The sequence below is a fragment of the Vipera berus genome (genome assembly GCF_964194415.1).
Source record: "Vipera berus genome assembly, chromosome: 5".
Classification (NCBI taxonomy): Eukaryota; Metazoa; Chordata; class Lepidosauria; order Squamata; family Viperidae; genus Vipera; species Vipera berus.
The window spans coordinates 79,869,484-79,886,965 of NC_138207.1; positions in this window are offsets into that span (position 1 = coordinate 79,869,484).

The window sequence follows — 17,482 nt, forward strand, 5'->3', positions numbered from 1 at the left end:
GTGTTTTTTCTGTTTGATCCTACAGATACCCCCTCACAGAGACAGATCTCAGCATTTCAAGTGGCAGACATATAAACAATCAAAGGCCACCTTCAAAATGCTTCTGAGACTTTGAGAGTACGAACAGCAGCGGGTGGTATGGAGATGTCTTAAGAATAAAGTTTACAAAATGGCAAGACCTTATTGTAGTGGATTATAAAAGTGCGGACTTGTGTTTTTGGTCTCACAAGCAATTGAACTTTTTCTTGCATTGCTAAGCATCCATTGGTTTTGCAAAGCAATAGTCTTATAGAATCTGAGAATTAAAAAGAAATATGTGCTTAATTATCAGTGGTACTGAAATTAAGAAAGGAGGTTTTATATACTGATTTAGTTTTTCCCATGCAAGTTAGTGAGCAGAATTTGCCATACATATTATGTATGCAGCTAAAAATATTCATTGAAAATGGAAAGATGGTGATAATGATGGTAAGAGTGCATTTTTTCACTTTTTCTGTTGCAGTTCTGTTATAACTCGGAGTTATATCAGATCTAAAGAAAAGGAAGGCAGGCAGATTTTATAGGTTGATATCTTATTATTTATTACACAGTGAGGAACACTATTTGTTATGTACTGGGCTTTTGGTACCTCACCACGTGCATTGCTGGAGAGTTAACGGCTCTCCAGCAACCCAGACAGGACGTCTCCAGTCCTGCAATTGGCCAGCCTTGGGCGGCAAACATGGGTTCAATCTGATTGGTTGCTACCAGAGGGTTTGGCTATATATTGTGGTGGGGTGCACCCCAGGTCCCCAGTACAGTTCCAGCTTAAATAAAAGAATGAGTTTCTCTGTACTCAGCTGTGTGTCTTCATTCCTGCTCATCAGACATAATACTATTCTTTTTGGCAAAGCTGAATTAAAATAAGATACGTTTTTAATGTGTCTGTAATGAATGGGGATTAATTTGTTATTTCATGAGATGAAGTGAGATTCATACATAAGTTTGTTCTACCTGTTTTTGTACATAGTGTATATTCGTGTTGTGATAAGATCTATCAAATTCAGTGCAATACCTGCTCAATTTTCTTCATTCCCCCCCCCCACACTTTTGCTCCCTCTAGTTCTTTAAATAACTAAAGGGTTATTTAAACTGAATCTTAAACTGAAATAAAGGGTTGAATTCTTAATGAATTAACTCTCATTAACTCTCTGGGTATAGATAGAATATCGTATATGATTAGGCCACTGTCAAAAAGACAACAAGATTATCTAAGATTATCTGTGTGAAAAGGAATTTCTTTGGAGCAAAAAGGAATTTCTTTGGAGCAGAGTGGCTGGTGGAAGTATTTCTGAGCTGACTTTCTGCAGAAATTATGGAAAGCTGTAGAGTAGGAGAGTTTAGGGAATCTCCTTCATGGGACTAGAAAGTTCAGTCCACCACTTCCCATGCATGAATGCCTTCTTATAATAGATAAGCAATTAGTAGACATATTTGAAATTCTTTAAATACCAAACAGAGTGGAACTGGGGCAACAATATACTGTATGAAATAGATCTAGTCTTTCGACCCTGAAGCTGATATTCACTCCGGAAACTAATGGAATAATCCTTCTTGGGGAATAGTCAGGGGGCAGGGAGTACAGTCAGGCAAAGAGATTTAATTTCCCTACTCTTCCATCGTGCACTGTGATTTCAGTCCTACTCCCTTCTACATTACTAGCATTTGAACAATAAATGCATGCACTATCCATGTACATATTTAACTTCTTGTATACTTTAGCAATACACATTTTATATTTTTATTCCAGGGTATTTAAATGTATCATTTATATATTTAATAGTGTATTATTGTACCTACAAGTAAAGTAGCCTACAATTCATTAAAATTTTAAAAAGTACAAAACCCACCAAAACCAACCAATAACTGAAACCTGACACTGAAACTTTAAACCAGGGTCAGTAGGAAAGTCAACTTGGATGGAATCAAAGGCCTGCCTGAAGAGTCACTTTGTCAGTTGGAAAAACTGAAGTCTCATCCTGATGTTCTTCCAACATCCAATAATTTTATATCAAGGATGCAGTCGGTGCCATTCAGATTTTGCCCACTGATGGTACTTCAGGCAGAAGCAGAAGCCCATTAGAGGCCAAGATAGTAGATTTTGCAGGAGTTTTTATTTGTCCAAGGGTAACTTATTTGTAAACATATCCTTCAGAATACTTCCCCCCTCAACCCAAATGAGATTGATAGATTGATAGACAATAAATGATACAAAATGCATGATAAACAATACATGATGATAGATAGATAGAAGATAGAAACATAGAAGATAGATAGATAGTTAATAGAGATATACTACTACTACTATACTACTACTACTACTACTACTACTACTACTACTACTACTACTAATAATAATAATAATAATAATAATAATAATAATAATAATAACCCATTGTCATCGGGGCACTGGGAACTATGTCCAAAAATCTTTGCAAAATACATCAAGAAATTGCAGCTTCCTGCAATAACTCCAGCAAAGCTACAAAAAACTGCACTCCTTGGAACATCTTACATTTTAAGGAGATACCTGGTTGATACCTAGGATGCTGGCAGCAACCCATGTCAACCATTAGTGCCAGTCAATTTGAGTGTTCAGTTGACTGAGTTTCATGTTTTATGCATAAAAGTTTTATATAATAATAAAGTTGGACCTTGGAGGTCAATTAGTCCAACCCCCTGCTCAGCAGGAAACCCTATACGATTTCACACAAATGGCTGTCCAGTCTCTTCTTAAAAACATCTACTTCTGGAGGCAGGTTGTTCCACTGATTAATTCTTCTAACTGTCAGGAAATTTCTCCTTAGTTCTAGGTTGCTTCTCTCTTTGATTAGTTTCCATCCATTGCTTCTTTTCCTGCCTTCAAGTTCAGGTGCTTTGGAGAATAGCTTGACTCCCTCTTCTTTGTGGCAACCCCTAAGATATTGGAACACTGCTATCATGTCACCCCCTAGACCTTCTCTTCATTAAATTAGACATACCCAATTCCAGCAACTGTTCCTTATATGTTTTAGCTTTCAGTCCCCTAATCATCTTTGTTGCTCTTCTCTGTACTCTTTCTAGAGTCTCGACATCTTTTTTACATCGTGGTAAGCAAAACTGGATGCAGTATTCCAAGTGTGGCCTTACCAACATTGTAAAGTGGTATTAACACTTCACTTGATCTTGATTTTATCCCTCTGTTAATGCAGCCTAGCACCGTGTTTGCTTTTTTGGCAGCTGCAGCACACTGCTGGCACATATTGAAGTGATTGTCCACTAAGACTCTGAGATCCCTCTCACAGTTACTACTAATGAGAGATGATATAGATAGAGGGTAGATACCAATAGTAATAGCACTTAGACTGATATACCATTTAATAGTGCTTTACAGCCCTTCTAAGCAGTTTACAGAATAGGTATATTGCCCCCAACAATCTGGAACCTCATTTTACCAACCCTGGAAGAATGGAAGGCTGAGTCAACCCTGTGGCGGTCAGGATTGAACTGCTAGCAGTGGGCAAAGTTAGACTACAATACTGCCTTCAAACCACTGCACCACCACGGTTCTATATAATCTCTCTTTGCAGATAGACAGATGGAACATTATTTGAGTTCACTGTGCCTTTGGAAGAGAAGGCACATGGCAACTTTAATATTTATGGGTAGTGATTCACAGTATGTTTGATTTTTTTTTTTAAAAAGAGGGTTGACAATGATCTCATCTCTCCATGATTACACTAACTACACTCTATGAATACAGAAGGGATATATTTGTTGTGCTATAGGTTTTGATTTGTTGGCCAGTACAGGTTAATCTGAATTACAATCTTTAGTAGCAAGATCACTGCAGAAGTGTATCAAAAATACACAGCCGCTTTCTTAAATATATTCCTTCAGGATTGTGCTCAGAACTGTCTTACCAATTGCTAACCATGCAGCAGGCATCATTTTACATTTGTCCTGGGTGAACTAACCCAAAAGTTATTTTTACTTCATTTGTTTCCTTTTTTAGCTAATTATAGAAGCGTATATGCTGTATTATTCTTTACTCAATGTATGCACAGTATACAGTGGGGTTTCTTTTCATGGTTGCAAGCAACAACTACAACAATATAGTAACATTTCCTTCCGCTGGTCTTCCATGCATACCCATTTATTACATCACATACATACTTCGTCTAGCATATGGACAACATATAACCAGGAAATAGACCATAATTTTTCTAGTCTTATTTGTTAGCCTTATTACATTTCTTTCATGGTGATCCAGCCTTTTCCAAACTAAAATGTATCCTGCCAATAAATACAGAAAGGATCCAAACATTAGCATTAATATGGAAAAACAATTTTTCTTGCCCCATATACTTTCTCCATAGTTCAGAAAATGAACCATCCACTTGTTTGTTTGTTGCTTTGCACACCTTGTTGCTGCCAAAATTAACACTCTTGGCATCTTAAAAAAAAATCTCATAGACTTCAGTGGGTTTTCTCTTCGCCCTGTCCATGTATACCATGTACAAAGAACACATCACGTAGAAAATTGGCACCTGTCCGTGTTTTTTTTCATTTCCTTTTTGTTTTGTTTTCATCCTAAATAAAATGACTTTAGCTCTGAGCATTTTGCAACAATTACGGTCCAAATAGAATTGAGACCCACACAGAATTTATGAAATCACTTTGGTTCTTGCTTCAATGTGTACATGAACCTTCCCTCTTCTTGGCACGGTACAACTTTTAACGGGGCCAGCCCTGCTATTAGAGAGAGTGTGAAGTGACCACAGCATATGGGAAATTCTGGAAAGCAGAGAGGAGAATTTTAGGGCATGACCATTTCTTTCTTTTATTTATATAAGTGATTCTGGGTGGTGAACAAAATTAAAATAAAAACAATTGCAACAATCAAAAATTAAAATACATAGCTGGCCTGGTGCGCCAGTTGCGCCCCTTTTTGGACCGAGATGCCCTATGCACGGTCACCCATGCACTTGTCACTTCTCGCCTGAATTACTGCAATGCTCTCTACATGGGGCTGCCCTTGAAGTGCACCCGGAGGCTTCAGCTGGTGCAAAATGCGGCCGCGCGGGTGCTTATGGGAGTTTCTCGATACTCCCATGTTACACCACTCCTGTGCAAGCTGCATTGGCTTCCAGTTGCCCTCCGGGTGTGATTCAAAGTGCTGGTAATTACCTTTAAAGCCCTACATGGCTTAGGCCCGGGGTACTTGCGAGACCACCTGCTGCCATTGTCAACCTCCCATCGCCCAGTTCGCTCCCACAGAATCGGCCTCCTCAGGGTTCCGTCAGCTAAGCAATGCTGGCTGGCAACCCCCAGGGGGAGAGCCTTCTCTGTGGGCACGCCAACCCTCTGGAATGAGTTGTCTCCAGAGCTGCGGATGACCCCCGACCTTTGATCCTTCCGCCGTGACCTGAAGACATGGATGTTCCAACAATCGGGCCTGGACTGCCTATAGTTTTAAATTTGGTTTTATTGGGTTAATTGTTATGTATTTATTATATTTATCATTTAATTCTGTTTTAAATTTTAAATTTTATGTTTTTTTAACTTTTTATTGTTGTGAGCTGCCCCTTAGGGAGAAGGGCGGCATATAAATTTAATAAATTCTATTCAATTCAATAGTAGCCAAGGCAATACTATGTTCCATAATGACTAGCATAGTCGAGAAACAGATCCCTGCACTCACTCAGAGCATTAGGCCCCAAAAGGACTTTATGGCTTTACAACAACAAAAATAGCAGTACTGTATCAGGGCCATCCTGATCTCCAGTAGTGTTCCATAGGGAGGGCACTACAGCAGAAAAGGCACACCTTCTAGGACCTGCCAACCAACATTCAGATCGGAAGAGCAGAAAGAAGCTGGGAGAGATGGTCCCTTAAGTCTGATCCCAAGCCATGAATGCTTTAAAGGTGACAACCAGCATCTTAAATTGTACACTGGAAGCACACTGACAATTAATGTAGTTCGTGGAATAATGTTACATGTGCTGGACAACTGGCACAATTGTTTTACTACATTTCTGTGCCAAGTGAAGCTTCTAAATCCTCTTCAAGGGCAGCGCCACATAAAGTGCCTTGCAGTAGACCAGATGGAAGGTCACGAAGACATGAATGACAATGAACAGGGCTTATTCATTCCCCATCCTTGCTGTCAAGTTGGGAAACTAACTGTCATGGCTGCCATCCCCCAAGCCAAGCTTTGCAAAGCCGACAGCCTGACATTAGCAATGGGGGAGGGCAGCGGGTTGGAATGCAGGGAGATGGCGGGGGGGGGGAATGAGGAATACCTGCTAGCCAAGGTTAACCATTAGAGTGCAAAGAAGAAAAGCCTGCAAAATCAAAGGTCTGTTACCCAAACAATATACCAGTACTTAATTGGACATTTGCTGGTAACAGGGGGCATGTCCAGTGAAAAGAGAATATTAATTGCAGCACCAGAATCAGTTTTACTAAACATCTGCAGCCATTTAAGCTCCAGTAAAGTACACTCTTGGCAAAACAATGATCCAAGAGTCTTTCTTTGCTGGATAAATGAATGGGACGGTTAATACTAACCTACTTTATCTTGTTACAGTTATGGTATTCCGTTTCAAGTAGTGAAATATTTTTATTTATTTATTTATTTATTTATTTATTTATTTATTTATTTATTTATTTATTTATTTATTTATTTATTTATTTATTAGTTGAATTTATATACCGCCCTATTTCTGAAGGACTCAGGGCGGTTCACAGGGCAGTTAAAACAGTACAAAAAAGAGAATAAAATGAAATTAAATTAAATAGAATTTCTCACCCAATCATTTTTGTAGGGTTTGAGGGTTTTGTAGGGTTCTGCCTATGAGAAGAAAGATCTTGCCAAGTATTTTATTATAGCTTCAGGTTTTTGTGGATAGATTTTCATTATTTTAAATGTGTGAAGCTTTCACATAAGTTAAAAAAAATTGTGGGAAAGCAGTGATCTGTGTACTTCTAAAGGGCACATTAAAATTAATTCAGTTCCAATTGACATGATCGTCCACGCTATCATGCTGAGAAAGTGTTCTAATGTAAAAAAAAATAACTAACCATTGCTTACCTGTGTCTCACTGGCTGCTTTTAATTATCCCCACATCCTCTCTTGTGTTTTTGCACTTTTTGAATGAAGTTATTTGGGGAACAAACAGGGCAAACTAGAAGCAATAGTACATGAGGGAGGGTATGACATAGTTGGCATTACAGAAACCTGGTGGGACAAAACCCATGAATGGAATGGACTGTGGATGGATAAAACTTGTTCAAAAGAAACAGATCTACAAAAGAGGAGGGGGAGTTGTACTATATGTAAGAGAACACTACATATCTACAGAAATGCACATGATCCAAGATAAAATCTCTCCAGAATGTACATGGGTCAATATAAAAGAGGAAAAAAGTGACATTGCCATAGGTGTATATTACAGGCCACCCAACCAATCAGAAGGAATAGATGAACTCTTTGCTAACCAGCTAACAAATGTATGTAGGAAGCATACCACAGTAGTAACGGGAGACTTCAACTATCCAGATATCAACTGGGACTTGGGCGAAAGTGACCACATCATACTGGAATTTAATATAATGCAAACACTAGCAACATAGCCTTGGTGGAGCAGTGGGCTAATGCCTCCTTAAGTAACACCAGCTGCCTGCAGTTAGTGCAGGTTCACGTCCCACCAGGCTCAAGGTTGACTCAGCCTTCCATCCTTCCGAGGTAGGTAAAATGAGGACCCAGATTGTTGGGGGCAATTAAGCTGACTTTGTAATAATGCCGCTTGGGGTGGGTGTGAAAGCCCTAACAAGCAGGCATATACATAGAATGAAGGCTACTGCTAAGCTTGTAAGCCGCCCTGAGTCTTCGGAGAAGGGCGGGATATAAATGGAATTAAAATAAAATAAAATAAAATAAACAGAAAACAATCCAACCAGTGTCTTGAACTTCAAAAGAGCTGACTTTAACAAACTTATAGAACCTAGGAAAGATTCCATGGATGCAAATCCTAAAGGGGAAAACAACCCAAGAAGCATGGGAAACTGAAAAATACGATCATAAAAGCCCAGACCAGCACAATACCACTGAAAAAGAAAAAAGAAATTCAAGAAGAAACCATCATGGCTGCACAAAGTTCTCTATGACAAACTGAAAGACAAAAAGGACAAATACAAAAAATGGAAAGAGGGGCAGATAACTAAGGCTGATTATCAGCAGACAGCCAGAACATGCAAAGATGAAGTCAGGAAAGCAAAGGCTCAGAACGAACAAAGACTTGCAACAGAAATCAAGGATAATAAAAAAAGTTTCTTCCAATATATTAACAACAAGAAAAAAATCAAGGAAACTGTAGGTTCACTAAAGAGAGAAGATAGCAAGGAAATAACAGGCAACAGAAAGTAGAGCTGCTTAACTCATACTTTGCATCAGTCTTCAGACAAAAAAGAAACTATAGCCCAACATATAAAAAAAACCATTGCAAAAGACAAATTAGAAACAAAAATTAAAATAAGCAAGAAAATGGTAACAGAACACCTATCCGACCTTGATGAACATAAATCACCAGGGCCTGACAGATTACATCCCAGAGTTCTGAAGGAGCTGGCAGATGTTATCTCAGAACCATTGCACGACATCTTTCAAAAATCCTGGAGCACCGGGGAAGTATCTGAAGATTGGAAAAGGGCTGATGTAGTTCCCATCTTCAAGAAATGAAAAAAAATGGACCTAGGAAACTACAGACCAATCAGTTTAACATCAATACCTGGGAAGATCCTAGAAAAGATAATCAAAAACCAGATCTGTGAACAAATATTTCATTCTTTGAGAAAATGATTAAACTAATAGACCAGCAAAATACTGTGGACATAGTATACTTAGACTTTAGTAAAGCATTTGATAAAGTAGACCACAACCTACTCCTTGGTAAGCTAGAAAAAGGTGGAATAGACAACATCACCACCAGATGGATCTGTAGCTGGCTGGCAAACCATACTCAATGAATAGTCCTCAACAGCACTACATCCACATGGAAAGAAGTAAGCAGTGGGATACCACAAATTCTGTCTTAGGTCCAGTACTCTTCAATATCTTCATCAATGACTTAGATGAGGGAATTGAAGGGGAACTCATCAAATTTGCAGATGACACCAAACTGGCAAGAGTAGCCAACACCCCAGAAGACAAACTCGAATCCAAAAAGATCTTGACAAACTGGAACAATGGGCCTTATCCAACAAAATGAGTTTCAGTGTGGAGAAAAGCAAAGTTTTACATTTAGACAGGAAAACTCAAAGGTACAAGTACGGACTGGGTGAGACCTGGCTTAAAAACAGTAACTATGAGAGGGACCTTGGAGTCCTAGTGGACGATCACTTAACCATGAGCCAGCAGTGTGCAACAGCAGCCAAAAAAGCTAATACAATCCTGGGTTGTATAAACAGAGGCATAGAATCAAGATCACATGAGGTATTAGTGCCGCTTTATAAAACCCTAGTAAGACCACACCTGGAATACTGCAGCTAATTTTGGTCACCATATCACAAAAAAGATGTTGAGAGTTTGGAAAAAATTCAGAGAAGAGCAACTTCTTATGACTGTTTTTCACACTTACGACCATTGCTGCATCTCCATAGTTAGGTGATCAAAATTAGAGCACTTGGCAACTGGCTCCTATTTATGACGGTTGCAGCATCCCAGGGTCATAAAAGAGCCTTGGTGGAGCAGTGGGCTAATGCCTCCTTAGGTAACACCAGCTGCCTGCAATTAGTGCAGGTTCGCATCCCACCAGGCTCAAGGTTGACTCAGCCTTCCATCCTTCCGAGGTAGGTAAAATGAGGACCCAGATTGTTGGGGGCAATAAGCTGACTTTGTAATAATGCCACTTGGGGGGGGGGTCGAAAGCCCTAATAAGCAGGCATATACATAGAATGAAGGCTATTGCTAAGCACATTGATTTGTGCTTAGAGTGTAAGCCGCCCTGAGTCTTCGGAGAAGGGCGGGATATAAATGGGATTAAAATAAAAATAAAAAATAAAAATAAAATGTGTTCACCTTTTGTGACCTTCTGACAAGCAACATTAATAGGGAAGCCAGATTCAGTCATGTTGCTAACTTAACAACTGCAGTGGTTCACTTAACAACTGTGGCAAGAAAGGTCGCAAATGGGGCAAAACTCACTTAGCAACTGTCTCGCTTAACAATGGAAATTGTGGGGTCAATTGGGTTCATAAGACAAAGGCTACCTGTATTCTAAAGAGCCTAAAAGTCTGTGTCTTTTCTCATGTCTTGGATTACATTGAGTGGTTGATCCTGTCTGTCTGTTTCTTTCGGTGTTGGTTTTTTTTCGTTCTGATGTTTGAACTCTTGGATCATATTTTAATATTGCCCTTATTGCACGCTGCATAGAATTGGGTGGCTGTATGCATTTCTAAAAATCTTAAAATGAGAAGAGAAAGTATTCAAATACTTTTGTTCAGGGTTTGAAATGTAAATTAATACGTCTGTCAGCTAGGCTCATATTGAAGAGATGGGGAGGAGGAGATTCTTAATGGAGGGCTAAGAATATTGGCTGAGAATGATGGAAATTGAAGTTGTTACAGATGTGGAAGGGATTAGACTGCAGCTGGTTGGGCTAATAAGATGCCTAATGCTGATGTTGGATGAACATCTTACTGAAGTCAGCAACAACAAAAAAGGATCAGTTTAAGTAATATGTTACTAAATATGTTCTTTTCTTAACTGAAATATATCCCCTAAATGTATTAGTGATACAGAGCATTTGCAAGAGAATATTTGAATTTTCATATTGGTTTAGGCATTGTCATATACCAACAATATATAATTGCAATGAAGTAATTAGGCCTTTTTTCATATAGAAGCATACTTTTAATCCCAAAGATAAGCAGTCACATAATAATAACAATAACAACAACAATAGTAATAATAGTAGTAGTAAATTGGCTTGGATTAATTTTATTTAGTGAAAGCCCATAATGCATTTTTTAAAGATGCAAGAATTCATGCAAATGGGAAGAACTGCATTTTCTAAGTACTGTATTAATCTGGAAGGTTGTTTTCTTTTTCCTATTCTTCACACTCTTTTTACATTGAAAAATAGGAGAAAATGTGTAGCGTCATTTTGGGTTTGGCCACTGATTTTCAGGAATATTTGGGCTGTCAAAAGTTGGTAGGAAAGCTGCATGCCCAAAGTTGAACTGCTTCATTATATGCTTGCAGAAACCTGCAGGGGTCTCAAATGCTCCATCGCATTAGTAAGTTGATGGCTCTTGGACTGCTAGTGTAAGAAGAATGTAAGGATGATCTGGATGGTTTTTGACCTTCAGGAGACTTCTTCTAATGGTCAACTGTAGAGCCTTGATGATTGCTTTGAGGTAGCAGTGGGAGATGTACCATACAACCTAAGCCTAAGAAATACACCTTGAAGATATCTAGTGTGAATGCCTTTTATGGGGAGAGGTTGTGGGTGCTAGAGGTTGAGGCAATGGGCAGGAAATCTCAAAATACCTGTAGCATCACATGAACACCATCAGCATTGAAAAAAAAGTCACAGTCAATTGCAAAAGGCCACTTGATCTGGAACAGCTTACATCCTGCGACAATACCTTTAAGGCCATCAAACATCTGCATATCCCAGATATTTGGGAAGGACTCAATAGCTGGATAAAAAAAAATCCAAATCTAGCCTAGATATCTGGCTGATTGTGCAACCAATCATAATCATACATACATTTTTATGCCACTCAACTCTCAGCAACTCTGGTTTAAAACAGTTGTTAAAAATGTTTTTTTTAAAAAAACAACAACAGCAAGACTAAAGAACAACGAGGAAGGAAGGAAGGAAGGAAGGAAGGAAGGAAGGAAGGAAGGAAGGGGTCATATTTTGAAAGGCCTGGATGAATAGCCAAGTCTTAGAGGCCATTTGAACCTCAGGGGAATTTCATTCTAGAAGAAAAGCTACAAAGAAAGCACACTTCCAGTGCCCAAACTGATGGCATTGTTTAATTGATGGAATCCAGAACATGCCAAACCTATTACATTAAACCGATCAGGCAGATACTATGGGGCATTAAGACATCTTGGAGATGAAGAACTTGATTACCATATTCTGTCTTTTAATTTTTAATTTTTCCACTTACAGTTTTGCTAAGACATGAACAACAGGAAAGTTTTCCGCAATTTACTGAACTCATTACCTTGGCTGTATTAGCCATCGCTACAAAACCTGTGGTTCCAATATTTTTTCTTCAGGTTAAATATGCATGGATTATAAGAATGTTGCTTTATTTACAGACCAAAGCAGCAGAGACACCCATAGGTAGTGATTTAGATTATTCTTTGTGTTAGAATTGGATATTTAACACCCATCTTTTTTCTCTTTGTGGCTAAATTAAAGCCCTGGCTTTCTGTTTTTTGTGTGTTTTTTTTGAAAAAAAAATGGTTGGAGGCAACAAATGTAATTACTACTCAAGATCAGTTCTCCTATTATTATCAAGAATAGTTTTATTTGTGCCTATAATAATTTGAGGGAAGACTTATTGTTTAGGAGCTATTGTGATTAAACAACTGTTGTAGTGGATATCTCAATTCCTGATTTATTCTCACTATTTGGCCTTTTTTTATTGTCAACATTTACCAACTGGGTTCTATGAGTTCTGATTCATTAAGACAAAAGGGTTGTTGCTCCTGGACTGCTGTTGTTTCTTTTTTCTGCCCCCCCCCCTTCTTTTTATGACATGCTAAATGGACTTTTCTTATTGTTCATGTTTTCTCTTGACTTGGGTTATTATTAATTACCAAGACTGTGATGGGCTTTGATTCATTTAAATCAAAGCAAGGCTATCTGGCTCTAGTTACTCTTAGCTTAACTTTGCATAGATGTTCTTAGAAGTCTTCCTGATACAAAGCACATCTGGCTTTGATAAATGACAGCTGCGGATGCATGGCACCAGTCTGCTCGGAAAACATCCGCAGTTTAACATGCATCATTAGATGCATGCATATTTTGTCTATGGCACTAATAACACTGAACTGATGAAGGGAATGGAAAGGGCAGAGTACAGGAAACTTCCCATGCTTCCAAAGCCTTTTTAAAGTTCATAATATCATAAAGAGGCCCAAACAAGTCTGGAGCCAAGTTAAAGTGACTACTTTAAAGAGGCTTTTATACCCTTCCAACACTTAATTATAAGAAAGTTGAATCCAGCAGGAGCTCTTGGGAGAGAATACACTCCAAAACTTAAGCAGAGCAATGAAAAACTTACTGAGTAATTCCATTGTAGGACAGGGGTCTTCAAACTTGGCCCTTTTATGACCTATGGACTTCAACCCAGGGAATTCTTCAGCCAGTTGAAGTCCACAAGTCATAAAAGGGCCAAGTTTGAGGACCCCTGTTGTAGGATATCCCAATTTAAAAAAAAACAGTTAATAATATAGTTGCTTCAAATGCAGAGTCTAGACTCAGCCTAGCTGTGGGTGAATGCTAACTGGCATCCATTGTCTCTGAAGTTAGGGCTAGATTTCTTAAGAAATACAGGAAAGTAGAAATATCTTACGTCTGTGATCCAAAGTATATCCTGAAAATTACATCTCCAACATTAATAATTCTAAAAACATTCTGTAAAATTAACAGGACCTGATCTGTTTCAATTTTTGACCAACTACATTGCTGTTCTCATAAGACAAGGAGATATGGAGCCTAGGGATGTCAAACTGCCAGCCCATGGGCCGGTTGCATCATATGGAGGCCGCACCCACCCCAGCTCCACAATGCAAAAAAAAGTCACGATATGTCACGACATGTCAAGTGACGGGGCGAGTTTGACACCCGTGCTATAGTTCCTCAGATGTTGCTAAACAACTCTATTGACCCCGGACTTGCTCTTGGAACTGTGAGTCAGCAACATTTTGAATACAAGTTCCTCATTATTGTCTTAAGGGGTCCTTAGGCTGTAGGGCTGGTATTTCCATAACTTCCCACAAATCTGTTACTACAGATACCTCTCAATTACATGCAGCCAATCAGGCTTTCTGTTATTTACCAGTTCTTGGGAATATCAGTTTACAATTGAGGATGTTTGATCTATGTTCTGCTACTGTCTCCTATAATGAGCGAGTTCAGGACAAATCAGTCTGTACATACCCCCAACATAAATGCTCCAATCATTCTAATCCATGAGATGATTAAAGCTTAGCGTCTTCAAACTCATCCTGATCAATGCTGGATCGGTGGCATTTCTGGGGAGGGGATAGTGTCATGGGCATTGCACACGTGTGCAAAAGAGGTGGGGCTTGCATCACAACACTGTGTCCACTACCTTGCCTTTTTTAAAAAAAAATCCTCCTCCTCTACATGGACTTATTGGGCATTTGAAATCTAGAGTTTCTAGATTCTGACATGATATTCTTGGCTAAATATCACCAAATACCACCTTTGCCTAAATTTCTTACCTTTTATCCTATTGGTTTATCTTTTTATTCATGCCTAGGTATATTTGAAGTTTGCAGTTCGTTCCAGCCTCTAGTTCTATTGCACCATCTTTTAAGTTTCACTACCATATGTGCTGAGCTGCCTATGGAATTAACATTCATGGAAAATTTAGCTGTATCTCGTGCCTTTTGGTAGTTTCTCTGTGGTTTGGCTAAAGTGAAAGAGCAATCATTGCTGTCTTCATACCGACTCAAAATTTACATGCCATACTGTCTGATGAATGTCTGTACAGTTTATTCATATGGATCCTACGTGATCCTAGGTTTAGAGATGAGAGCAAGAGATATTGGTTGCGGTGATATAACTTCTAACATGTTTTTATGTGTCCATAGATAACATACAAAAAAATTCAGGGAAGAAGGGGAAGGGGGATTATATATGTCTGTGTATCTGTGTGTCCATATGTCTGTATGTCGGTGTGCGTGTGCTTCTGATTTTTATTCACGCCATTGCATCAAAATCATTGGGACAGTTACTGCTGAAGGATTTTAGTTAATGATGTTTTTCTTAGCGGATTGACTTAAGAATGTAATCTGGATTCTCTAAATAAGATTTAAAAACCAAAAAGTAATACTGTCATGCCAGTTTTTAGAAAAAGATCAATGGAAAACTGATATTCTTGGGACTTAAAAAAATCATCAAAGAAGATACAGGAATGAGAAATGGAGCCTGAGATAGAAAATTATGTCGTTAATGTATTATGTCAGTTGCTCAGTTTTGAAACTCTGGGTTCATCAGAGTTAAAAAGATAGTGAGAACTTCATAAAATTATGACAGCACAATCAACCCCCCCAAAAAAACCAAAACCCAAATAAATAAATAAAATGATATTTCTATTTTCCTTTTCTGGGTTATATTTCTAGCAGTCCTTTCATTCTGACCACCCCATTGGGGCAAGAATTCATTAAATATGCAAGGAGAAAACTAGCATTCTTTGACTTTTTATTGTGTTTTTTTAAAAAAAAATGAAAAAGGATTCATAGTCACTGAATAATAGCAAGGTAACCCTTGGAAAGAGTCACGGTTATGATGTACTGTATACTTTATAAGGGACGCGGTGGCTCAGTGGGTTAGGACGCTGAGCTTGTCGATCAGATGGTCGGCAGTTTGGCGGGTCGAATCCCGAGTGCCGCGTAGCAGAGTGAGCGCCTGTTACTCGTCCCAGCTTCTGCCAACCTAGCAGTTCGAAAGCACGTAAAAATGCAAGTAGAAAAATAGGGACCGCTATGGTGGGAAGGTAACAGCGTTCCGTGCGCCTTTGGCGTCTAGTCATGCCGGCCACATGACCACGGAGACGTCCTCGGACAAGCGCTGGCTCTTCGGCTTTGGAACGGAGATGAGCACTGGCCCCTAGAGTCGGAAACGACTAGCACGCATGTGCGGGGGAACCTTTACCTTTACCTTTATACTTTATAACAAAATAAAAAATAATAACGTCCTGATTCCAGGAGCTTAATCAGTCTAGTTTGCTCAGTGCTGTATGGATTTAATGGATAACCAAAATTTACTGTAAGTTGAAAGGCGAGTCAACCTGACAAGAGAAGGGCTTCTAAATGCAAAATACAAGCAATACTTTCCTCGGTCTAATAGAAATGTCTCTTTAATCTTAGAGGGTGCAATAAACATTCAGAACACAAGACAACTCGGATCCCCTGGGTTATCTTCTGCAAATTCATAAAGCGAAAGAGCCAAGACGGGAATAAAACACTGTGCAGTACTTGCTGCTAATCATCCTATCCACTTTTAAGTTGGAGCCTCGGGTAATCAGATGGTCAGATCGCTTCCTGAAAAAGGCTATTTTCAGTTTTTCCAGGATGTCTTTCTGTTTGTTTTTTCCCCTCCCTTGAGCTCACTAATTGGAGGTCAAATTGTTTTGTATGTATACTAAAATAACCACGTTCTAAACTGAATGGAAAGATGCCGTTCTCAGCTCAGTGCAATGACCTGATGGAGGGCAGACTATCGAGTCAATGTTTATGGGAACGGAGTTATACAGTCAAACAGATCAGTTGATATAATTTGGTAATAATGTTCATCATGGTATCTGCTTCACTGTTTTAGACTGCTGAATGCAAGAGCTGAATCAAGGCACAGTCATGAATTTAGCTATGATATTAAAAGCTAATACTATGTTATTTTTACATCACTATAATTGGCTGAGTAAGTTCAGATTCTACAATTATTGTACTATGTTCTAAGCATTATATGTATGTAATAGGTTATTGTAGTATTGTATGATTAATAATTCTAGTTGTAGGTAATTCTTGACCATAACTGAACCCAGAATTATGGTGTAAGTTCTGGCAGTTGTTAAGTGGGTCACTATGTGACCACACCCGATTTTATCATATTTTTTGTGGCAGTCATTAAGTGAACACTCTGCTTGTTAAGTGGAACATGGTGGTCATTAAGCGAACCCATTTTTTTCTAAGGGGTGTTTTTGCAAGAAACTGGAAGTAAGCCCCAGAAACTGTTAAAAATGCTGAAAATCATGGTTATACAGTATCTGCCTGCTGGAAAGAGAAGGGAAAGAAAGGAAAGGGAAGGGAAGGGAAGGGAAGGGAAGGGAAGGGAAGGGAAGGGAAGGGAAGGGAAGGGAAGGGAAGGGAAGGGAAGGGAAGGGATGGATGGGATGGGATGGGATGGGATGGGATGGGATGGGATGGGAAGGGATGGGATGGATGGGAAGGGAAGGGAAGGGAAGGGATGGATGGGATGGGATGGGATGGGATGGGATGGGATGGGAAGGGATGGGATAGGAAAGGAAGGGAAGGGAAGGGATGGGATGGGAAGAGAAGAGGAGAAGAAAAGAGAAGAGAAGGGAAGGGAAGGAATGAGAAGGAAAGGGATGGGAAAGGAAGGGAAGGGATGGGAAAGGGAAGGGAAGGAATGGATGGGATGGGATGGGATGGGAAGGGAAGGGAAGA